Source organism: Delphinapterus leucas, chromosome 10 (genome assembly GCF_059928025.1).
Source record: "Delphinapterus leucas isolate spDelLeu-1000000601 "Yukka" chromosome 10, BTC_Dleu_Yukka2, whole genome shotgun sequence".
In the NCBI taxonomy this organism is placed as follows: domain Eukaryota; kingdom Metazoa; phylum Chordata; class Mammalia; order Artiodactyla; family Monodontidae; genus Delphinapterus; species Delphinapterus leucas.
The window spans coordinates 99,828,717-99,853,656 of record NC_143138.1 but is presented as its reverse complement, the minus strand read 5'-3'; the positions used below and the strand labels follow the sequence as shown (position 1 = coordinate 99,853,656).

The 24,940-nt window shown below is 38.1% G+C and overlaps 1 protein-coding gene across 3 annotated transcripts in view; it reads right to left on the bottom strand.

Annotated features, from left to right (window-relative positions):
• The window catches only part of PPARG (peroxisome proliferator activated receptor gamma), a 174,710-nt gene that overhangs the window by 102,815 nt on the left and 46,955 nt on the right, over positions 1 to 24,940 (bottom strand). For all 3 annotated transcript variants that reach the window (XM_089919740.1, XM_022562768.2, XM_022562767.3), the window contains one exon: positions 3,450 to 3,523. The gene's annotated coding sequence lies outside the window, so the exon portion shown is untranslated. The remainder of the gene's footprint in view (positions 1 to 3,449; positions 3,524 to 24,940) is intronic.

Here is a 24,940-nt window from a genome sequence, read left to right as displayed (position 1 = left end):
AAGCAGAAATGCTACATATACTGTAACTGTTAGTAACTAAAACATGTATACAGGTCAACCAGAACTGAAACTATACAGAAGTTTAGAATAGTAGTTTATGTGTGATTAAGTGTGGGCTTTTTATTTTAAAAGATATTTTCACAGCTTTTCAGTAACAAAAACGTCTTAAAAGAATTTAATGTAAAATGAAAGAAACCCAAGGGCCCAAATTCAAAGTCATTTAATCTGTCCTAGTTCCTAATCTTATTTCTGTTTGTACCACCTCCCCACCTTTAATATTTTAGAACCCTATCTATGTTCCAGTCCTGCAGCCCTGAATTCATACATAGCAGCATAGCTAAGCAGAGAGCTTATTTACAGAGGGCAGGCCTGAACTCTGCGTGTGAGCACATACAGAAAACGATAAAGATCGTCGTGTCCTATTAGTAATTTACAGAATTGTGATTTGCTCCACCCAGTACACCTATAATTGAATTCCTCAGCCATAAAATCATTGGGACCAAACAAGTTCAGATATCTTTTATCTAAGCCCTTTTTTTCTCCCTTACCATCAGTTAACATATTTCTTATGGGGCTTTTCTTCTTTTTATAGATTCATTTGTCTTAGTTATAAATTAACCCACAAGCGACTCTCCCAGCCACCCAGCTCTACTGTTTCCTGTGTACCAGGTTCCTTTCTACTTGCACTATTTACGATATAGGGGCCATTTAAACTGCCGGTTGGTAAATGATGTCCAGGAAATCATCTCTAGATTTTTAAAAAAGATTCCTCCTAAGGAGAAATGCCCCCAAGCAGAGATTCTCCTCAGAGCTGGGCACCCTGGAAAGAAATGGAATGGAACTGCTGAAGACTTCTATTTCTTTTTCACTTCTTAAAATTGTGGTAAAAGATACATTACATAAAAATTGACCATTTTAAGCATTTAAAAATGTACAGTTCTGTGGCATTAAGTACCTTCAGACTGCTGTGCATCCATCACTACCATCCAGAACTTTTTCATCTTCCCAAACTGAAACTACGTTCCCTTGAAACACTAACTCCCCATCCCCCACTCCTCCCAGCTCCTGGTCACCACCACCCTACTTGCTGTCTCTATGAATCTGACTATTTTAGATGCCACTTCTGTTTTTTCTTGTTTCGCCTAAAGTGTGTGAACTAGTGTAGTTTCCAAAATTGGTTGAACACATAAGAGAGTTGCCGGCAAAAACCCTTAAGACTTAGCATTTTGTTTCTCATGCCCAAACGCTTGAATTCAGACCAAACACTCATTTCCAGACGCCAGAGTACATACTTGCCCCTTACTTGGTCTTTCAAGAGTTTGGTCTTTTGATATATATATATATTTTAAATTTAAACTGATTTTTCAAAGCAAACTTAATACAGATATTGATTTCCTTTAAGAATCAAAGTTCCCTTAGTACTGCTTATATTCACAGAATTCCCAGACATTTTACCTAAAAACAGCATGACCTTCTCTCATCTTCACCATTCAAATACTAAGGCTACTAATTCTAAGTGCCTGTTCAAATGTTGTCCTGGGTAAAGAAGACTTGGTGGACCAAGAGATCATTAATGAAATCTAAAGACTTGCTCTGAACACTGAAATCACACCCTGACCGTCGCCAACTAAAAATTTTGCTCAGAGGTGCTCTGTGAGGACTCAGAGCCTAGTGGGTTTTTTTTTCCCCACTCACAGGTTTTCTGGGGGCTGCAAGTGAGTGGCTGCAGAACTAAGTGGAGAGCAAACCTGTGGAGGTGAGGATGGCTCTGTGTATGGACAGGATTAAGAAACAGCTCAAGGAGTATCCTTCACGAGAAGGATGTTCTAAGGTTGGCAAACAAACAGAAACTCACTCTAAAAATCAGTAAAAGTCTAACGAGAATGATTACTGAGTGACTCCAATGTAACTTTTAAAGAACTCTTCATCTTGAAGTAATTTGAGGTTTACAGAAAAGTTGCAAAGATACTCGAGACAATTCCCACGTCACTTTCACCGGGCTTCCTACTGTTAACATTTTACAACCACAGCCCAATGAGGAAAACTAATAAATGAAAATTGGCACACTACTATAAACGGCTTTATCTGGATTTCACCAGTTTTTCCACTCATGCCCTTTCTCAGTTCCAGGACCCAATCCAGGATCCCACATTGCATTTTGTTGCCATTGTTCCTTATCTCCTCCAGTTCCGCAGTCTTTTCTTTTCCTTTTGTTTTTGTTTTTTTTAAGTGGCTTTATTGAGGTATAGTTGACATACAGAAAAGTGCACGTATTTAATGTATAGTTCCCCAGATTTTTCTTGTCTTCCATGCCCTTGACGCTGTTGAAGAATGCTGGTGAGGTATTTTGTAGAATGTCTCTCTATTTAGATTGGCCTAACATTTTCTCATGATGCAACTGTCGTTATGAATGTTTGGGAAGAATACTGAAGACCTGATGTGCCCTTTTTGGGGGTATATAAGCTCAATATGTCTTAGTACTGTAGATATTAACCTATTAACCTGGATCACTTGGTTAAAGTGGTGTCTGCCAGGATTCTTCTGCTTAAACTTACTACTTTTCTCTTTGTAACTAATACATATTTAAAGGGAGATACTTGGAGGTTCTGTCCATATTCTGCTCCTCCTTTCACCTTCTAATCTGAGTATTCATCAGTGGGTCCTGCCTGTAGCAGTAACTGCTGCTGAGGTTCTCTGATGGCAATTTTCCATTTCCCTTATTCCTTTAACATTTACTAATTTAAATTCTTCTGTAAGGAAAAGTTCTCCTCCTTCAATTTATTCATTCAGTCATTTATTTATATCAGTATGGAATCATGTATATATATTTTTTATTTTGGGGGTTGTAATCCAGTGCTATAGTTTAAAAAAATTTTTTTTATATTTATCAAATATATTTGATATTATATATATTTATATTTATCAAATTATTTATATTTATCAAATTATTCCAGCTTTGGCCATTGGGAGCTGGAATAATTTGAACAATAAAATAAATAACTATAGTACTGGATTTTAATTCCCCAAATAAAGTATATAGGCATGGGCATTGGATAAATTAAGCTACTTTCTCCTTTGTGACCCGGGATCATAGTTGCATGGCCTACAGAGAATCAGGAAAGATATTTTAATTTTTCTCTCAATTCAATTACAAGTAACACATGAACCTAATATAATGTACTTGTACTGGGACTTATTTCTAAGGATTTGTGTTATTTCTCAACCCCTAGGTTTGGTTTGTTTTGTCTATCTTCGTTTTGTCTTAGACAAACACGTTACTGTGCTTTTCTTCCACTGACTGGTAAATTATACAGTAGAAAGTATTCTCATAGTCAAAGTAAAAGCTCTCTAAGAAATGTTACAATAAAATACTATGAAGCATTTGCATGTTCTTTAAAAAAGACCTTTCTAAATACAAATTTAGTACAATAAATTCTGAGTTTACCTACCGTTAAAGGGCAACTCTTGTTTAAGGAAATGGCCTTCTTGTATGTCTGTGGCTTAGAGTTGGCTTCTTTCAAATCTGAACAATTAAAAAGAAAAAAGATTTTTAATATACACACATATTCAAAATTCTCAGACAACCTAGGATACCAAAATGTACAAGCACAGATGAATGTATTTTCTCTGTTGGACTTCATCATGACTGTTTGCTTTCCCTGAGCTAGAATGCTTTGTATTCTCCAGAAGCAACCAACAGACTGACGTGTAAACCATTCAGGGCTGGAGAATCTTCCTAAAGAGACATGGATTAGATTCATTTTGCCTACTCTCCTGTTCTGTCACTGATCATGAGTCAGGGTCCTTTGTCTCACCCATCTTTTATGTCAAATTAATGAAGACACCTACGTTGGGCAGACTTAAGAAAAACTAGATTTTAAAAGGGTTAGTAACGTCAAGAGATAGAGGACTGATAAAATTTATACACAGCAAAGATTACATTTATGAAAATATAAGCTCATTCTAGAGGGCACATGGCTGTTAAGCCTAAGGTAAAAGCGTCACAACCATTTAGGGACAGTAGATACAGCACATTTCACGGGGACCAGATTTTTAAAGGAAGATGCAGAGAGCAGATTATCTGAGTAACTATGTCAAAGGTCTAGGGATGTGTATCCTTGGCTCTTACGAAGGGCTCAGGGATCCTAGAATAGCTGTACATTTCGTAAAGACAAAACAGTACCCAGGGCCAAAGGCTTATCATCAGGGCCTTCAAAGTCCCAACATCCAGACCCAACATTCTGCACAGTCTAACCTACCCAAAATTCTAATTTTTTTTCTTTTTTAATGCTGCACCTTTCCACTTGGAATTTGCAAAACCTATTCTATTACCCAATGCATGGGTAACGTAGTGGATCATGAACATAAAATGTTTTCCCCTTTTCTTATTTCTACTTTGAAAGAATGTAAACTACAGCCAATGTATTTTGTTTGATCCTTTGTTTCACTCACACTGTTTAGTACTGCTGTTTGGAAACTGAAAACCTCCTAATGAACTCAACAATACGGTAACAATTTTGTTTTCATAATGGGGCATATTCTTCTATAGAAAGAGCTAGCTTGTCAGGGTTTTAGACCTGTCTGCTTTGCTTTTTGACTGCTCATCTGTATCACAGCAGTTTACTCTCCATGTGAAACAAACACTCTTTCATTTGTTAGTCAAAAATGAAATGAGTACCCACATCAAACCTGTCCATTACATATAACATGCATAGCGCATGAGAAACAACTTTATAATGGATTACTATTTAGACTTTTTTCACCTTTAAGTCAACAAAAAAGTGCTTAAATATGTGAAAACAAAAGGAAAGAGTATTAATAAAGAAAAATGTGAGCAAAATCTCTATCTGAAAAATTAAATAATGTTGACTACAGGGTAAGATTAAGTCATACTAGCTTTTCTTGACACTCATTCCAATTTCTCTTTGAAATACACATGAATTCACTAAGAAATAGACAGCAAGAAAGAGACAAGATAAAGTTAAGATTTCTGGAAACTGCTATGTATTCCTAGCCTGTAGCCCTAAGAGTTGGATCAAACAGAAAACTGGACCAGTTTCTGTGATTTTCAAAGGCAGACAGAATCTATAACCTTTCCTAAAACCCCCTCCCCCAGTAACATCAGTAATCTTTCTGTACCCATTCAGAACTGCACTGTACCATAGAAGGTACAGTTTGCAGGCATAAAATATAATAAGTAGGGCAGAAACAAGATCCATTCTGGGGGCAGTATACATCAAGTATTACAGTTCTTTCATGTTCCCCATCTGGTCAGTTAAATATAGACTGGTTTATATTCATTAGTTTATAAATCCTTCTACTCATTAATATAAGCCAGAGAACCAGGCTGTGAAGAGAGCAGACAAGCCCCTCACATTTCAACAAAACCCACACTAGACAGGGTCTGTTCTACTCATCCAGCTTTTTAATATCTGAGATAGGCTTTTTACCAGAATCTAAGTAGATAATAATGCAAGCCAAAGGGAAACTTACTATATTTGTCTGAAACGGTATAAATGGTAAAAGCTGACTTAAGAAATAGGAAAATAATTAAAAATGAAAACGACTGAAAACTTATCAAAGACTTGCTTCCCCAAGAAGTTCTGGGGCTAGATAATTTTATAGATACATTTTTTTCAAATGTTCAAGGAAGAAATAAGTTTCTTGCCACATAAACTGTTTCTGAGTAGGAAAAAGAAAGAGTGACCAAATTAATTTTTCAAAACCTAACAAAATAGTTAACAAGGTAACCTAACAAGAAAGATACCTAACAAGAAACAAAAAACCTCACAAGAAAAATACCAACCTCACTTATTAATATTGACTTACAAGTAAAAATAAAATGCTAATGAACAAATGCAATAGTATACTAAAAGAATAAACCACCATAATAAAGTTGGATTTATCTCAGAAAGACAAAGAAGATTTAATATTGGAATATGTATTAAAATAATGTGTTCCAGCACTAGGTTGAATTTTAAAAGAAACCACATGACTATTTCAAAAAATACAAAAGAAAATACTCAATAAAATTCAACATTCATTCTTGAAAATATTTCCTTAAAAAACTAAGAAACTTTAATAACAAGAATATTAATCTCAAACTTACAACCAATATCATCTTAATTGTGAAATATTATAGCAGCATCTCCCCAAATATGTTCTATAGATAACTAGATTCTTTAAGATTTTCCAATGGAAAAGCTTCCACCACAAGATGAATTTGCACATGTTGTTCACATTTGGAGGTTAGTGACGTACATTAGCATTGTATATGCTCAGTAAGCCCCACAATTAGAAAAGAAACAGTATCAACAATAACAATCTGCTTAGCTGTCTAACTCATTAGTTCTCAAACTTATTTGAGCATTTCTTTTCTCACTTTCCGTTATTTCACTCCTTAACCCACTTCACGGTGGCTTTTGCCACCCACCTTTCTACTGAAACTCAAGCAAAAGTGACAAGTGGTCTCCTTCTTGCTAAATCCATTAGACTTTTCTTGATTTTCGTTCTATTTGCCCAGTTGTGTGCTGGTAAGTGTTTAACAACTGGCTCTCCTTGCAGGAAAAGTGCTCTGGTTTGTAGTGTTTGCTAATTTCTGAGGTGTAAATACTCCCACGGTGACTGACTTAGGGCCATCAACATGACAGCAGAGTCGGGCAGAGCCGGGGCAGCGGCAGCATATTACATGGTATCCCCACCTCACAGATGCAATCCACACCAACACCTCATCGATGTAAAATAATCAGGAAGCAATGCAGTTGGTGTGGTTACTACCTCTGTTTTTATCATAACTTGTTTCACTGCTCGTATATACAATCTAACTTTTAACAATGGCTGCGGATAACAGTCGGCTCACAAAAATCCTAAAAATTTAACAATTGACTTTCACAAGCCAGTCTGAGCTGGCTCCAGCACCGCGCCGTCTCTTCCTCAGCATCATTTGATATTCTGTGTATCCTCTACTCTTGAAACTGTCTCCTCCCTTTGCTGCCTAGTGACCAGTTACTTTGAATTCTTATCCCAACCCTATGACTAGTATGTTAGTCCTTTTCCTTGGTACCCCTTCCTCCTGAGTTTTTCGATCCTATGTGTTCTGCAAGTTCCTTCTTGGCCTCACTCTTACCCATAAACATATCTACTTGCTTACAGCTTCCAAATCTTCATCTCTAACCATGTCTTCTCTCAAGACTTCTAAATCTGTATTTCCAATTTTTTGGGAACACCTCTCCCTGAGTTTCTTCAGGAACCTCAAACTCAACAATTCCTAAGCTGGCTACCCATCTCCTCCCTCTGAAGAATTAAAGACACACAGTCCAACACATATTGGACCACTCCTCGCTCCCTGCTAGATGAAAAGGTGTTCGATCCTCTACTCCAGCCTTGCAAAGTACATTCAAGGAAGCTCAGTTCATAACCATAGGCAACACTTCTCACATCCCTTTCCCCCTTCCCTTCGACTTTTTCACACCCCACACTTTCCAAAGTGTCACCTTCAGCAAAAGCCCTCCCAACTCAACACTTTCTCCATTCTCAGCCCAGTAATGTCATAATCTCTCCTTCATCTCTTTCCCAGCACTTTATGACATAGGGCAACTTAAATCTCCTCCAGCTTTTCATGTCCAGACCCTTTCTTATCCTCCAATACTTCAGCACAAAAATCTAGGAACTGACCTTGTAAAATCAACTTTTCTAAGGGTAGGGGAAACGGGTTTTGTGCTGTCAAATGAAAATTCTCTTTGGTGCACTGGGGGAAGGTGAAAGTATATGAACACTCCCAAACGACTGATTTTTATCCCATTGAACTAAATACATGGGTCTCCCACTAACCCCGCAAATTGCTGATTGATTCCCTTAGAAGCCAGAGTCAAGATGAGCCAATCACATCCTTCCCTAGATTTTTACAACATGCATACAAAATTGGCTATTAAATTGACGTCTATATCCTGAGGTGGCAAAATAAAATGACTTTATTTGAATTAAGAGGAATTTAAGAGAAAGAGAAAAATGAAAATAAAGAATCTCCCAAGGGTGGTCGGTTTTAAGTGACAGCGGAGTTACTGAATTGAATATAAGGTAAAGATCTGGTGATCTAACTTACCTCGTCACAAGTAACAAGAATAAGTACTTGCAAGTTGCTTACCACTTACATGACACATAAACGGATTTGCAGTGCACCAGAACAACTAAAAGCTTGGATCTAATCCATGGTTACATCTGAATACGGTTACACTTGTGTAGATATAATTGTTAAGTGTGGAATGGTGCTGGTAGTATGGGGTAGAGTGGAATGGTGCTGGTAGTATGGGGTATAGTTATCTCATTCTCTGGCAAGTTACATACTGGAAAATTAGACTCTTGCTAAAGTGTGCAAGACAGGGTGGCTGGATTCAGGCTGCTTGAGTTCAAATCTTAGTTTTATCACCTGGCAGGTTATTTTTACCTCTCTGTGTTTGTTTCTTCATCTGCAAAACAGAGATAATAGTGTATACCTTTTACAGTTTGTTGGAAGAATAAAACGAGATAATGTACATAATGTGCTTAAAATAGAGCCTGATACAGAATAAGTGCTCAGTAAATATTAACTATGACTATCAATTGCTAGGCTACTTTTTTGGTGCTTAATTAAGAAAGAGTCATTTAGAAGGATGGGTAAATGACAGCTTAGCTGAGGATTTAAACTGTGCAGTAGACTGAAGTGTAAACTGAACTGGAATAAAGCATTCTCTAAGCATGAAATCCTATGGTTACATTTATAAATCAATCATAAACTAAGTTATCCTAATGAGTACTATTACTCCAAAAAGTCATGATACCTATTTAGGGTTAGGAAGTTGAATGAAACGGTAGATTTGAAATTAAAAAGAAACAATTATGGGGCTTCCCTGGTGGTGAAGTGGTTAAGAATCCGCCTGCCAATGCAGGGAACACGGGTTCGAGCCCTGGTCCAGAAAGATCCCACATGCCGCGGAGCAACTAAACCCGTGCACCACAACTACTAAGCCTGCGCTCTAGAGCCCGTGAGCCACAACTACTAAGCCCGCGTGCCACAGCTACTGAAGCCCGCATGCCTAGAGCCCGTGCTCCGCAATGAGAGAAGCCACCGCAATAAGAAGCCCGCTCACTGCAACGAAGTAGCCCCTGCTCGCCGCAATTAGAGAAAGCCTGTGTGCAGCAACGAAGATCCAACGAAGCCAAAAATAAATAAATCCCTGGTGGCGCAGTGGTTGAGGGTCTGCCTGCCGGTGCGGGGGACGCGGGTTCGTGCCCCGGTCCGGGAAGATCCCACATGCCGCGGAGCGGCTGGGCCCGTGAGCCATGGCCGCTGAGCCTGCGCGTCCAGAGCCTGTGCTCTGCAGCGGGAGAGGCCACGGCGGTGAGAGGCCCGCGTACCGCAAAAATAAATAAATAAAATAAATTTATTTTTTAAAAAAGGCAACAATTATTTGTTGAGCTTCTGATATTTGTTAGCAGTGTTCTAAGCACTGGGGATAATGAACAAAACAGACTAATATTCCAGCTCTTGTGTAACTGTGTAAATAAAGATGTAATAAAAAATATTAGATGGTGTTAAAGGATCCATATGCTATATCTGATATATCTACCATGTGGAAAAAAAGAGGAACTAAGGTTGTTAAAGACAATTAGGAATTATTTCAACAAGCTACTGTGCTTTACTAAAGTTTATGAATTAAGGTCTATTGATCCCCTTCTCCAAATCTGAGGATTAGTGATTCACTAATTTTTAAAAAAATCAGTTGAAATCCAGTTATAAGTGATAATCAATTTTATTTTGTCTCTGAAATAGCAGCACAAGCATTTTGCTCATGTTACATTCACAGTAAAAAATCGCTAATGTACAACATAGTGACTATAGTTGATAACACTGTATTGTATAATCAAAATTTGCTAAGGGAGCAGAACTTAAATGTTCTCACCAAAAAAAAAGAGGGAGACAGAGAGAGAGATTTGCAAGGTGATGAATGTTAATTAGCAAATGGAGGGAAGCCTTTCACATTGCATATGTATTTCAAGCCACCACAATGTATATTTTAAATACTTTACAATTTTACGTCAATTATACCTCAATAAAGAAAAAAATCCCTACTTCCGTATTTGATTAGTAGATTAAAATACATTTCATTTCCATACTATAGTTAGAGACCAAACCAAAAAAAGAGATATCAGGAATTGGGAAACTGGAAAAGGAAGAGGGCAATCTGAGGGAGAGAAACAGAGGCAAAAAAGGAAGGAAAACAAAGAGACAGAATATGGGAAACACCAAGAATGAAAAAGGGGAAAAAAAGGTGGGAACAAGAGGGAATAAAAACAGAGCTAGAGCAAGAATTGAGGGGCAGAGGGAGGCAGGAGGCAGCAAGGAGGAAGAAGACGGGAGAGGAGAGGCTCCGAAACCAGAGTCAGAGGAAATGACGTTTCCTGTTTTAGCTCAGCGGCTCACTGTGGATACAAGCGTCAGAAAGTCATCACTGGTGTTTTAAATACTGTGCAGAAATTAAGAAGCCACCATAATTATTGAGCCAAAAAGTGTTCACATCGGTAATTACATAAGGATGTTGCCTTCAGCAAACTGTTTTTCTCTAAACTCACATTTTCCCTACTTCTGTGCCTGTGCTAATAGTAGTTTCCCATGTGAAATGCTTTGTCCACCATCACCCCACGTTCGATGAACAATATTCAATAAATATTTATTGGGAGTTACCTGGTGGCGCAGTGGTTAAGAATCCGCCTGCCAACGCAGAGGATACGGGTTCGAGCCCTGGTCCGGGAAGATCCCACATGCAGCGGAGCAACTAAGCCTGTGCACCGCAACTACTGAGCCTGTGCTCTAGAGCCCGCGAGCCACAACTACTGAGCCCACGTGCCACAACTACTGAAGCCTGCGCTCCTAGAGCCTGTGCTCCACAACGAGAAGCCACCGCGGTGAGAAGCCCGCACACCACAACGAAGAGTAGCCCCCACTCACTGCAACTAGAGAAAGCCCGCATGCAGCAACGAAGACCCAATGCAGCCAAAAATTAAATTAATTAATTTAAAAATATATATTTATTGAGTACCTACTATATGCCAGAGGCACTGTTCTAGGAACAGTTTGAAATGTTACATAGATTATAATGAAAAATATCAGCTCTTTCAATAATACACAACGAAAATGAGCTATTTTAACAAAACTGTCTACTAGGCTTGAGGTGAAATGAATTTTTTCTTCTGCAGCTAACGTTTTTCTCCACCAGATACCACTGGCACTAAACCAATCCTTATGAAAATCATGTCCCTTACTGAAGTTAAAAGCATTCCAGCATTTCCCCCCAAATATGGTAAGGCTATCACTCCTATAGGAGTCTAGTTCTCTGGATCTTCCCAAGTACAATTAATCTGTGATGATTTTAGCTGCTAAAATGTTGAAGCCTGTAATAACTAAGTGAAATAAGTTGAATAATAAAAGTTATTTGAACTTTCACCCACATCAAAATGGAATCCCAAAGACATTCCCCAAATGGGTAGCCATGCCTGGTCTTGTTCAACCTTGGCGTTACATTGAACAAATGATTTAGAATCACGTCAGCAGCCTGTGATTTACGTAACTCACTTCTGCAGAAATTCACGTTGCTTGTGAAAAACATCATATGGAAGAGGAACTTACTCCAAATATGACAATTAGAAATAAATGAACGCTGAGAAGGCATTAGGGAACAGTACTTTCTTTAAAAAGAACTGTGGAACTAACTGCACAGATATGTTTAAAAATCAAATTTGCATTCAAATTTAGGGAAATGTAGTTACCCGTATGATGAAAATGGTAGTACACATTGGTGTTCCAATATGGTCAATTAAGAAAGAAATAGGAATGTAATCTGCAAAAATGCTGAATCACTGCTCTGTACACCTGAAACACACAATACTGTGAATCAACTACACTTTCATTTAAAAAAAGAGAAAGAAATATGTTCTCTAAGTTAATGTTGTAGAACAGGAAATCAGCTTAAAGTTGGAAGGGACTTTATAAGCTCCCTAATTCATTTCTTCTATCAAACAAGACTTCTTAACAGATGGCCGTTCAGATTCTGCATGAATCTCTACTGACAAAAGCACGCACTGCCTCACAAGGCAGCCTTCCCCACCGTTGGACAACTGTAGTCATTAGAATTCTCTCCTTATCCATTCACCTGTCGATAGACACTTAGGTTGCTTCCATGTCCTGGCTATTGTAAATAGCGCTGGAATGAACACTGTGGTACATGTCTCTTTTTTTCTTTACACTGAGCTCATGTACGCCTCCCTTTAATTTCTAGCAATCCTTCGACAACGGCCGTCGACCCTATGACCCTATGACGTCGACCCTATGACCCAGGAGCTCCATAAGGGAAGGGACCAGTCTGCCTTGTCACTGCTCTTGTCCGGAGCCAGCACGACACATGACACAGAGTAAAGTACCATAAAAATGAGCCATAAAAATGAGTAAACGGCTGATGACTGCCCTTACAGGACCCAGTCAGTAAGTCCAGTCCATTCGTCCTTTAGGGGAGTGGAGCTCTACTGGCATGAAGGCATTTGTTTTTTTCAATCTGTTGTGGATACTTTTATAAAATGTAAAACCATGTGCCTAAACGTCATGAGAATATAAACTTTTTTTTCCATTAATGATGTTTTTCATTTCTTTTTTTTTTTAATTGAAGTATAGTTGATTTACAGTGCTGTGTTAGTTTCAGGTGTGTACACCTGAAAAGTGATTCAGTTATACATAAATATATTCTTTTTCAGATCCTTTTCCATTATAGGTTATTACAAGATACTGAATATAGTTCCCTGTGCTATACAGTCGATCCTCGTTGGTTATCTATTTTATATACAGTAGTTTGTATCTAGTAATCCCAAAGTCCTAATTTATCCCCCCCTTTCCCCTTTGGTAACTGTAAGTTTGTTTTCTAATATAAACATTTATAACTGCTTATCCTCAAATCTGCACTTACCTCGTGCCAAGTCAGTAACTAGGAGTGTGTGTGGAGCACATCAGTGCCTAAACTGTCCTCAGGGGCCACTCACTGCTTCGCAACATCCCTCTCACTTTCTCTCTCTCTGTTCCGACAGGCCCTCTTCATGTCATGTCCAGATTTTGCGATAGCCTCCTAGCTGCTTGCCTTGCACACTACTGCCAAATTAATCTTCTGATTAAATCATCTCACTCTTCTCCTCAAGACCTGGAATCTCAACACTCCTTACAAGATAAAACCCACACTCCTTTGCCTACATTCCAGACCCATTCTCATCTGACCTAAAATCTACATCTCCAATCACGTTTCTCACTCCTCACACTGACATACTACCCACTTCCAATGGGACGATCTCTGCAAAATGACCCCCCAACACACGCTTATTCACTAGTCCAGGCTCCGTTTTCTTACACTGGAAATTCTTTCCCCCTCCTCTTAGGCCATCACAAGCCCTGAACTTTTTTTGCCTTTAGGTAAAATTCACATTCTTAAAATTAACTATTTTAAAGTGTGTGATTCAATGATATTTAGTACATTCTTAAAGCTGTGCAACCGTCAACTCTATCAAGTTCAAAAACATTTCTTCACCTCAAAAGGAAATCCTGTACCCATCAAGCAGTCACTCCCCCTGCCCCCTGTCCCCCACACCCTGGCAACCACCAATTTGCTTTCTATCTCTAAGGATCTGCCTAGTCTGGGTATTTCATATTAACAGAATCGTACTTGGATTCCTTTCTGTTTCTTTCCCTGTATATATATATATATATATATATATTTTTTTTTTTTTTTTTGCGGTATGCGGGCCTCTCACTGTTGTGGCCTCTCCCGTTGTGGAGCACAGGCTCCAGACACGCAGGCTCAGCGGCCATGGCTCACAGGCCTAGCCGCTCCGTGGCATGTGGGATCTTCCCGGACCGGGGCACGAACCCGTGTCCCCTGCATCAGCAGGCGGACTCTCAACCACTGCGCCACCAGGGAAGCCCTCCCTGTATATTTTTAAAGCCATTTTTCTTAAGGTTACCCTGTCAATCCCTCAGCTTTTGACGTCTAGTCCAACCCCCATATCCTCTACAGTCTTTCCCTGGATTTACCCTCCACTCCACACTGATCTCGCCATTTTCTGAATTTTCGTAGTGCTTGTTTTCTGCCTTCTTTAGTTTAGTCTTTAATCACATAGTGTTTTGAATTTTTGGTTAACTGCTTCAACGTTACCCCTTTTTGATTCATGTAGATTATAAACTCCTAGTTCTAGGAGCTGTGCTGTCTCCCTTTGTGCCCAGAACCTACTGAAACTGTATGCAACTCACTGTGTCTGGATGTTTATGAATGAGGAGCAAGTTAAGGAAAGTGAAGTCTTGACCATCAGTGAGAGAGAGCTTCAAACCCATGTCAGTTCTTATCCTTCCTTCTATCATGCTCTCCTCCCTGCCATTGTGCTTCTCAGTGTTGTACGTATGGGTACGGGTCACCTCTTTGCTCTGGTAGGAGATGAACAGGTGTGGCTGCAGGAAGATGATGGCAGGGTGCCCAAGGGTGGAGAGGGTGCAAATTCCCTGCGTTGATCTCTTGCTAAGAGACTCCTACCTTCGTTCTACAAGCACAGATGAAGGTCTACTGAGAAAAGTGGGCATGCAGAGATGTCACAAGGCCACATAAAAAAAGGTTCATCTATTTGCTTTGCTTTTATATGTACATCAGTTCCTTTGTCTGGTATTTTTGATTTGAAGTGGCTCATAAATGTGTATCTATCTTGTAAAAGGAGATTAACTGTGAAACAATTACGGTAATAATACTTGTGATTCATACATGAAATCGCTAAGCGTATAATTATTTTATATATTAAAAACAAATGAAAAGGTTAAAACTATGTAGTGTTTTATCTAACAATTGCCAAAATGTTTGAAAGGGAACTGGTTTTATTTTGTGCATGAGTAGTAAGTCTAAGTAACATCTTGTATCACACATCCTTATGAACTTTTCTCCAGCTGTAGTACTAAACAGAATTTGTTACAGTTGCCACTGGAAGCCTCCAAGCAAGAAAATAAAACAGTGCTCTGGCCCTTAGGCCATTTAAAACCTGTTCTTCTGACCAGAACAAGTAAAAGATCCAACCTAGAAGGCTGAAGGCTATAATTAACATTTTTTTCCCTTTCATATCCCATTTTGCCCGCTTTAGGAGAGCAAAATGGAAATTTCTTCTGGCATTAATTTCATATCATTATGTGTTACGAAAAATGTTAAATAAAATAGAAATAAACATTTTAGAGAGTAATTTAGGCAATTCCCTAAACATGTAGAAAACAGTAGCACTGAGAATCCCACATTGAAAAAGCACAAAGTTGTCCTCAATATCCAACCAAGTTTAAAGTACTTATAAAGTACTGATAATGTGCCCAAGTCCCCTGTACTGTAGGCTGTGAATTAGGGAAGGTATGCAGGGCATATATATGTAAGTGGAATAAGAAGAATTACAACATTCATTCCTACTCTCTAGGAATTCACAATTTTGTTTACACAGAACTTGCACATAAAACTTATAAGACCTGACAGCAAACAGGCAGCAAATACAACGTGTGATACAGAATCTGGAGCGCATAAAATTACATTTCAGAGTAGATCTGCCTTCTAATTATGTTTTACTTCAGCTAAGGTTAAAGTTAGTTTGCATTTTCTGAGTTCAAAAGCTGGTGGCCAGGGTAAATATTTCACACACATGTTGTATGACAAAGGAAATCAACCTGAAGTTTAAAGCTTAACATGCATAATAAGAACAAAATAATTGTGTATATGCGCTGTATTTTGTGAGGATTGGAGGTCGTTCTAGCAGGCATGGGCAAATACACATGAACTGGGACTTCCCTGGTGGTCCAGTGGTAAAGAATCTGCCTTCCAACGCAGGGGACGTGGGTTTGACCCCTGGTCAGGGAACTAAGATCCCACATGCCGCGGGGCAACTAAGCCCGTGTGCCACAAACTACAGAGCCCACGCGCCCTGGAGCCTGTGCGTCACAACTATAGAGAGAAAACCTGCACGCCACAACTAGAGAGAAGCCTGCGCACCACAGCAAAGAGCCTGCGCTGCCATGAAAGATCCCGCACACCTTAGCGAAGAGCTTGCGGACCGTAACTAAGACCTGACACAGCCGAAAAAGAAAAAGAAAAAGAAAAGAAATAAATATTTTTTAAAAAGGCATCACCATCTGTTGGGGATGGGCAGAATGGCTGCACTTTATTAAAAAACAAAAAACACAAATACACAGGAGTCGTGATATGGCCTAAAGACACAATGATGTCAATACGCTGTGTTCCCATCACTTAATTATTTTCTCAGCTTTCACTGTGTGGTTATTTGCCTGCCTAGTGCTAGCTGCTGGTCCTCCTACCCGGTCTGAAAGGCACCTGTCCCACCATCTATAAGGCCATGTCACCAGGTGGGCAGATTTTGTTTCCTATATAAGGATATTTGGTGCTGAAAAGCAAGCAGTCATTTGATAAATGTTTATGGATTTTGAATAAACCATGGTCAAATCTGTAAAATCTGAAGGTTTTGGTTACATCTGCATTGAGATGCACTTTAATATTCCATGTCTATATATGAAAAAATTAATTCTTTTTAACTTCATATAAATTCCTTCAAAATCTATTTTCCTTATCATTTTTTCCCAAAAGTTTCATGCTGTTCAGGATTTCTAAGTGGTCAGTAATATATTTTCTGCAAATTTAAAAACAACTGAAATGGTAGTCAGACAACTGGATTGTGAATATAGAAGTTGGAAATAGCTATAATGCTTAAATTGACCAAAGGATGGTCATTTGAAATAAGATCTGGGTCTCCCTTTACTCAAATATTATATTCCAAATATGTAAAAGTTCTAAATATGCTTTTAAAGGTAAGTAGCTAACTTTATTTCCCAGGGAAAAAAAGTTGTGTGTTTTTTCTTTTTCACTTTAATGGGATAGTCCCAGTGAAATTTGTTTTACATTTTTGTTAGGTGTAAATAACTTTTTTTTGTAAATAAAGTTAGGAACTATATTCACTTGGATAGTTAACCATTTAAATATATCCATTTTGAGAATATTATAAAATAAATAACCCTTCTGCAAAGTAAGTACCCTATCATTTGGATTTTCAAGAATAGTTAATAGCTTATTAACAAAAGATGCATTCCTACATCTTTTGCTAATAAACTTTACTACTGAGAGAGAAATAAAGTAATATAGTAAATGCATTATACATTATGTGTGATACATACTACATACATATAACCTAAAATACATAATAATAAGAGATTTAGGAAAAATATTCAAGGACACAGGTTTTTCCCTACTTCACACATAACTGAAAGACAGCCACCTGGCTCCACGCTGGCCTGGCAATGCTGCCGGGTCACAAGGCAGGGATTAGGCTATTGCCTACTCTTAGTCACCATCTCGCCCATTAACATCCTTGTTAAATCTGGATAACAATACTCATGAACGTCAGGAGGGATGTACTTGTCTGTCTTGTTCATTGCTTTATCCTCCTTCTCTGAAACAGCTCTCGGCACAAAGTAGGAGCTCAATAGATTTTTGTTGAAGAAGTTAAGTCTTCATTAAAAAGGAGCTTCTTCTCAGTAGATTTGCTCTGGGGGAGTATCATCGCCAAGTTTGTGTTACCCACAAATTCTGAGAGCCATAAACTGAGTTTTGTTAGCTGAGGTTTGCCTTGGGCTGTATTGAGAATTAAATCATCAGAAATGGTAGGGGCAGGGCGGGGTGGGGGGGAGGCGAAAGAAGAGAGAAATATTACTTAGTATCCCTGATATAAAGTTTCTAAAAAGCTTTTAAAACTTTGTTTTCATTTAGATAAAGACTATTTCAAAGACATCAGACTGATATAAATTTCTCAAAAGAAGTTCCAAAGAAAGTGACAAGAAAAATGTAACCTGTAATCTGGGTCAAAGGCAAAACTACTTAATATTCCCTTTGGGGTTTCTAGAACAATGCAACAGAAAAAAGGAAAAATTAATTAATTCAAAGGATATTGCTCTGTGTATGTGTATTGTATACACACACACACATATATATTGCTGTGTATGTGTGTGTTTGTGTATATATATATATACATACATACATATATATATCTTTTACAGTGTTCACTCAGAGGTCTGACAAGATTTTGGGAAACCTCTACTCATTTGCTATTTTAAAGCTCTTGTTATTTTAAAAATTATTATCACAAATTACATCAAGGTCTCATAATGACCATTTGTAGTAGAAGTTTACCTTCATGTGCTTCTCCATCAGCTATTTATGGTTATAAGTTCAGTATTCTGTCAAGAATTAGAAGACAAATAACTCTATCCTGAGGTTATTTAATTTTAGGGGAAAAAACCCATAATAGATATACATATTTTTTAAAAAAATACTTAAAAGGGGGGGGCTTGAAAATAAAATAGCTCTGGAAACCACTGTAAAAAAAAAGCTTGGTTGTTGGTGTATGCTAAAGATCAAAGAGTGCACAGGCCCAAAGAAATCAGCAAAATCAAACCTTATGTATGGCTGAGAAAATTAAGAGGCTGTGACAAAGATAGGATATTTTTTCCACCCAAATACAGGCTAGTCCAGCAGAGTACAGAGAAGTCCAATATATGAAGTAAAATTATGTATGAAATAAAACTGGGTATAACAGCAATGAATTCATGTAATGTCTCACATTATCGTCGATGGCTTTAAAGGAATAAAAAAGCTAGAGGCGTTCTCAATGTTTAATTTACTTTTTGCTTGATCTTTACTGATCAGCGTCATAGACATACTAAAAAAAAGCAATAAATGTAGGCTTTTAATTATAGACGTAATTTTATATTACTGGCTAAACTCTGGAAAAGAGAAAAATATAAAAACAAAAAGCCCTCCATACCTATTTTTTTTTTTTTTTTGCGGTACGCGGGCCTCTCACTGCTGTGGCCTCTCCCGTTGCGGAGCACAGGCTCCGGACGTGCAGGCTCCGCGGCATGTGGGATCTTCCCGGACCGGGGCACGAACCTGTGTCCCCTGCATCGGCAGGCGGACTCTCAACCACTGCGCCACCAGGGAAGCCCCAATGCCTCACTATTTTAATATAACTGTCATAATTTTTGTATAGTCCCTTCCAGGCTTTATATATACATGTTTATATAAGGTGGCAATCAATGGTGCACATACATTCTTTATGTTACTTTTTAAAAAATATTTTTCAGGTTTGCTCTAGTTTTCTAATTTGTCATTGATAATTACATAACATTCCACCTAGTGATTACAACATAATCTACTTAACCATTCCCCTGCTGTTGAATAGTTATTTCCAAATATTGGTTCCTATAACAATGTTCGCATGAAGGTCTTTGTGTATGTGGCTTGTCCTATGTCCTACATTTCTTTGGAAAAAAATCTCAGAAGTGAGGGTATAGCAGCAGAGGGTGTAATATATTGCCCAATTGCTTTTTTAGCAGGCAGAACTAAGTGACAGTGACATCAGCTACACATAAGAGTACAAGTTTCTTCAATTCCTGAATTATAAAATTTTAGGATTTAAAAAAAACTGTCAACAATCGCTAGGACTGACACATTTTCTACCGTTATTAAACTGGAACTGAAGTTTACAAATCCATATCTTGTAAGTCTGTTTAATGTGGGTCCTCTAGGGCCATATCATCCTCAGAGATTTTATAAAATCCAGTCTTTGAACTTGGAGACTCAGGATTCGTGGCAACCATTCTAAGGTAAGAGGAACCAGTGATGCTTGGACTAAGACGGGAGCCGGGGAGCCTCTACTGACGCAAGCTTATTGAAAACAAGACTGAGCTTCTCTAAGTAATAAAACGCCAAACCAACAGAGGTAATTTTACAGGATGACCTCAAGAGATTCTACCAATAGGATAATATGGCAAGGGACAACTATAGGCAAAAGTAAGGCGTACTAAAAATAATCCAAATTAACTGCGCAGAGCATTGGGCTCTAGGCTCTCAGATGGGATGCAGGGATCACCTGGAGTGAGAAGTTTCCAAACACTACACGTGAGAATCCCCTGAAGGGCTTGTTAAGGGACAGATTACCGGGCCCCATCCCCAGAGTCTCTGATTCAGTAGGTCTGGGGTGGGGCCCGAGAATTTGCATTTCTACCAAGTTCCCAGATGATGCTGATGCTGCTGGGCCAAGGACCACACTTTAGATTATTTCTTTATTCTTTTAAAATCATGTATTAAGTACCTAATAAGTACCATGCTATGTGCTGGAGATACAAAAAGGAATAAAACCAGTTAGTACTTGCTTCAAGAAATTAATACTCTATGTTTTTGTAGACATTGCACTGCTCTAGTCCTAAAAGTCAACAAACTTGGACCTTGTTGAAAACAAAGTTTAAAAATATATTATATTGCCTTTAAATAAAGCCAGGGTATTTCTAATTAGTTCCAAATGCTTTAGGAAAACATGTAGTAATCCTACAATGGCAAATGCCTGAGTGTTTTCTTCACTCTTCTGGATTTCACTCACATATGCAAATAATTTGTTACAGTATCTTCTTCATTTATATATATACCATTCATGTGTTGGTTCTCTTTCAAAACTCCATCCACCATATAAAAAAGAGAAAGATTTTCTATAAGTACTTGTCCGTACACAATCTAAACATTGTTTACAAAACCCAGGTAATTATCAACTGACAGAAAAGAACAACATTGAGTACAGTAAGACTTGGGGATTCTCTGATTTAGATTCAGACTTCAGTAACACCGTGGAAAAGTGAATGACAAGTAAGCAATATGCTTAGTCATACCCGTGAGGGTGGCCTATACTTGTTAAACACTGCCTATCAGCTGATTCACAGAATTAATGAACTTGCTTTTGAGGTGACTGCTAAGCTTCTATTTCTATCAGATACATGTTGGCTTCCCATAACTATTTTTGGCAAAAAAATAAAAGGCAAAATAAACTAGGTATAAAATTTTGCGATCTGTGGATCTGCCAAAGTATTAGGCATTATTTGTATGTCTCTGGCATATTGTTTATGACATGATTGAAAGACTCCTCTCATTTCAATCTATTAGAAAGCTACTTTAAAAGTCTGGAAGAACTCATGAAGAGATTACATAATTTGTTTAACGTCACAGAGAAAAGACATAGCGAGAGGTAATATTCAGATATCTAATTACATTAACCAACAACTAACTCCTGGCCTTAAATCTGATAAGATTTCTTGGATAAACTGACATTTAGGAATGACAATTTGTTTTTCTGAAGGAAAAAAATGGTTCAAGGAAGAATTACAATGCATGTTGATTCCCCCCCACACACACACACAGCTTGTGGGATTTTAGTTCCCCAGCCAGGGATCAAACCTGGGCCCACTGGCAGCGAGAGCACAGAGTGCTAGCCACTGGACCGCCAGGGAATTCTCGTGTGTTGATTTTTAAGAGAAAACCAAATGCATGTGTGGGAGAACATATCCCTTCCTATCACGGCTATTTCAAGTGGCTATTTTCATATTTGGTTTCATGAAGGTTGGTTTATGGAAAACTGGGGACATGAATCACTTTAATTTTATTTTTCCTTCTCCTGATCCCCTCTTTCAAATTCCAAGTGTGTTTACTATTCCTTAAAAGCCTTGTTTGCAGGTAGCAAGCAAACCAGGAGCTAACCTTTCAAATTTTTGCTGAGGATGTCTTAAAGAATTAACCCTGCTGGAAATATTGGCATTTTGCAAGTGGACTCCAAACTTTCAAAGGACACAGATGGTGTTGGCGGCAAAATGAAGGCCAGTGGGGTGGGGTCAAGGTTAAGGAGTTCTTTCCAGCATCTCATCGTTGCCCCTGGCAGCCTGATAGGTATGTTTCCCCATCGCCTTCACTGTAAAGGAATAGTTGTTACTCCTTAAACACACAGGATAAAAATATCCTCTTTGCATTCACTTTCCCAGATCCTCTCCTGAAGCAACTTATAGAGCCCAAGAGAGAAACAGTACTAAGTGGCAACTTTAGAATTTAAAGCTGTCCTAAAAGTCTATGATGTCACCGAGGGGCAGGGTAAATTCTTAGAAACCAACCCTTTCATCCAGGTGTCTGTACAGTTACTGTGCAACCCACACGCAGATCTCTTACACTCCCACTCAGGGTATTTCCCTACTTTTCTCCCTCCTATCTACCTTCTCCTTATCTGCGGTAAACTGTGCAGACTTCTCACCCCAGGTCTGCGCTAATCTGAACTCTTCCCAGAGGGTCAGGAAATCTGTCTCAGAGAGGCTTATCCACACATCACAATTCTCCTAGATAAGTCCACAAATTAACGTGCTCCTTAAAAAATCAGTTAAAACTGGCAATGAATTTATTTTCTAAAAACCAGTGAAGTGGAAGAAAAATGTTTCTTAAACAAGACACTGAAGCAAATTGAACTAAACTATTACAGGATTGAGTATAAATTCTCCCTGTAAGGTTTTAAATCTCTATTGCAAATGATTCATGGTACATGAATTGATGACTTCATTTCTTTCCTTTACATCTGAGAAATCACAGTAGAGCAAACAATCTCATTGTAGCCCGTCCCTCCAAAGATTTTCAAGTTGAGAATGGCCTGGTCGCTGGAATAGCTGAAGGTATAGCAATGGCTGTGAGAAAGCCAAACTAGAATGTGAAGAGAGTGGAAATGAGGGCTGCTCCCCACTCCCCACCCGCACAGGGGAAGCCACTGAAAACATGGAACACTCATCTACAAGCACTGGCCTAAGCCTTTCTTTGACCTCTGCTCCCCCATCCTTTGAGTTAGGTCCCCACTTGGGCTCTGTAGCTGCATACTCAGGGAACAGGGTGAGGGGTTCAGGCCTGGAACCAAGGCCCTTACTTGCTTGCAAAGGAGACAATAAAATGGATTATATAACAATCCATAAGGAGAATTTAAAATTTATTATTTGGATGATGCACAGTTAATTATATGCTTTTCCAGTGAGTCCCTACTAGTAAACTGTTGGGTTCCTAGGAGGCAGATTCACTTTTCAAGCCACTAAAAGTCTATTTTTTGGCTGCAGTTTCTTAGAGAGAGCCCCAAGTTTTATGACGAGCACAGCCACTATGTAGTCTTTAAGCTGTGATACTAAAATGTCTTTTGATCTGAAGGATCATAGGCCTCACTAAAAAACAAACACACATTAAGTATTTACAGGGTGCACCATAAAAATATGTAAAGAATAGAACTTTATCACATAAAAGCACAGCCTGCACCTTCTAAACGCATTAGACATAGAAACTGACACGAAAGGATATACACTGTGTCTACACAGGACTCACAGAGATATTATCAGTAAAACAAAAATGATTCCTAGGCTGATTTTTGTCTGAAGTCACCAGAGAATAGGAAATACAGTTTTAAGCTGAATAATGATGAAATTTCTCATTTCAGAAACGTTTTATAAATCGATCACCACATGGCAAGCATTACCTTCAGTTTATTCTTAACAATAATCTCACAATTAATACTAGGGTGAACTAAATAGTTGGAAAAGTATTAGCTCAATTAAATTCAGGGCCAAGGTCATATCATTTAAGATACACAGGTTTGCTGATAAAGTCTTAAAGTCATACAAAAAAAAGAGCACAGAACAATAATTGCAATACTTTTCCCATTTCATTGATTAGGAAATGGAGATTTAGAATGGATAAGTGACTTGCCTCACTATAATAATTAAAATGGTTAAAAATGTAAACATTCACATTCTGAATTAAATATGTTATTAAAACATAGGTGTGCATTGACTGTTGAAGAAAAATATGAAGAATACATAAACCTGTTTTTTAAAATAAAAAAATAATGTAAGTATATACTATTATCGGGGATAGCTGTTGTCTTAACATCTCCAAAAGTTTTCCCCAAAATACGGTCTATTTTATTTGAGCTGATTTCCTTTCAAGAACCTACTTAAGTACTGTAGGTAAATAAAAATTAAAACATGACATTTTTATTAAATAAGCTTCAAAAGATATGCCATATAACTCCCCCAAGCCTACCTCTGTATTGTGATACAATGCAAATAGTAAACGACAAAGCCGAGGAAGGTTACAAATAATCTTCAATTTGAAAATTGTTATCTAGAAGGCTATGAAGCTAACTGAATGTTGATATACTGGGGCTATCTATGCTAGCAAGGTGGTTATTTACAGATCTTACTGTACTTTTGTGGAGTCAAATTAGATCGGTTTCAAAGGACCTTTGGAATAAGCGTTTTAAATCGCTGCCCTTTTCGTTGCTTTTAGGCCTTAAGAGAGAAAGGGACAGGGCCTTAAGAGAGGTCAGCTACCCTCATGAGGAGATCTGTTAGGAAAAATAAGAAAAGCAAGTTAGAAATTCACTTTAACAATTTTGAAGGTGTCAGGGGGCATATGTTTACGCCTATAGACTGGTGACATAACAAGTTGTCTCGATTAGTGATTAAAAAAAAATCCTCTACAGCTGATATTTATTTAGTGGAATCCTACGAGACCAAAAAGTTCTTCCAGTGTATTTGCCACACCTTATGGCATTATTATGTTTCTAAGTTCGAGTGACAGTGAATTCAGCAGAGCACCCACAAGTTAGAATGACCAACATTTTCTGTCCTACCCATTGGACATATATAAATCCTATGAAAGAAGAGAAAGTAATAGACCAGGATATATAAAACATTTGTAAAGTATTATTTTAATATTGTTTTCATGAAAGTCTCCCGTTATTAAAAACCATTTCACAATTTGAAAACTAAATGAAATGTATTATTAATACCTGTGTATGCTTCCACAGCTGTGCCACTCACACAGCTTTCGAATACAAAATGATCTTGATAATTAGGGTTAGTGGCAAACATCCTTATTTTCAGAGAATCACAGAAGAGAAAAATAAGCATTTGTTTATAGTCATATAACTTACTAAGAGCAATTAGCTGTGATCA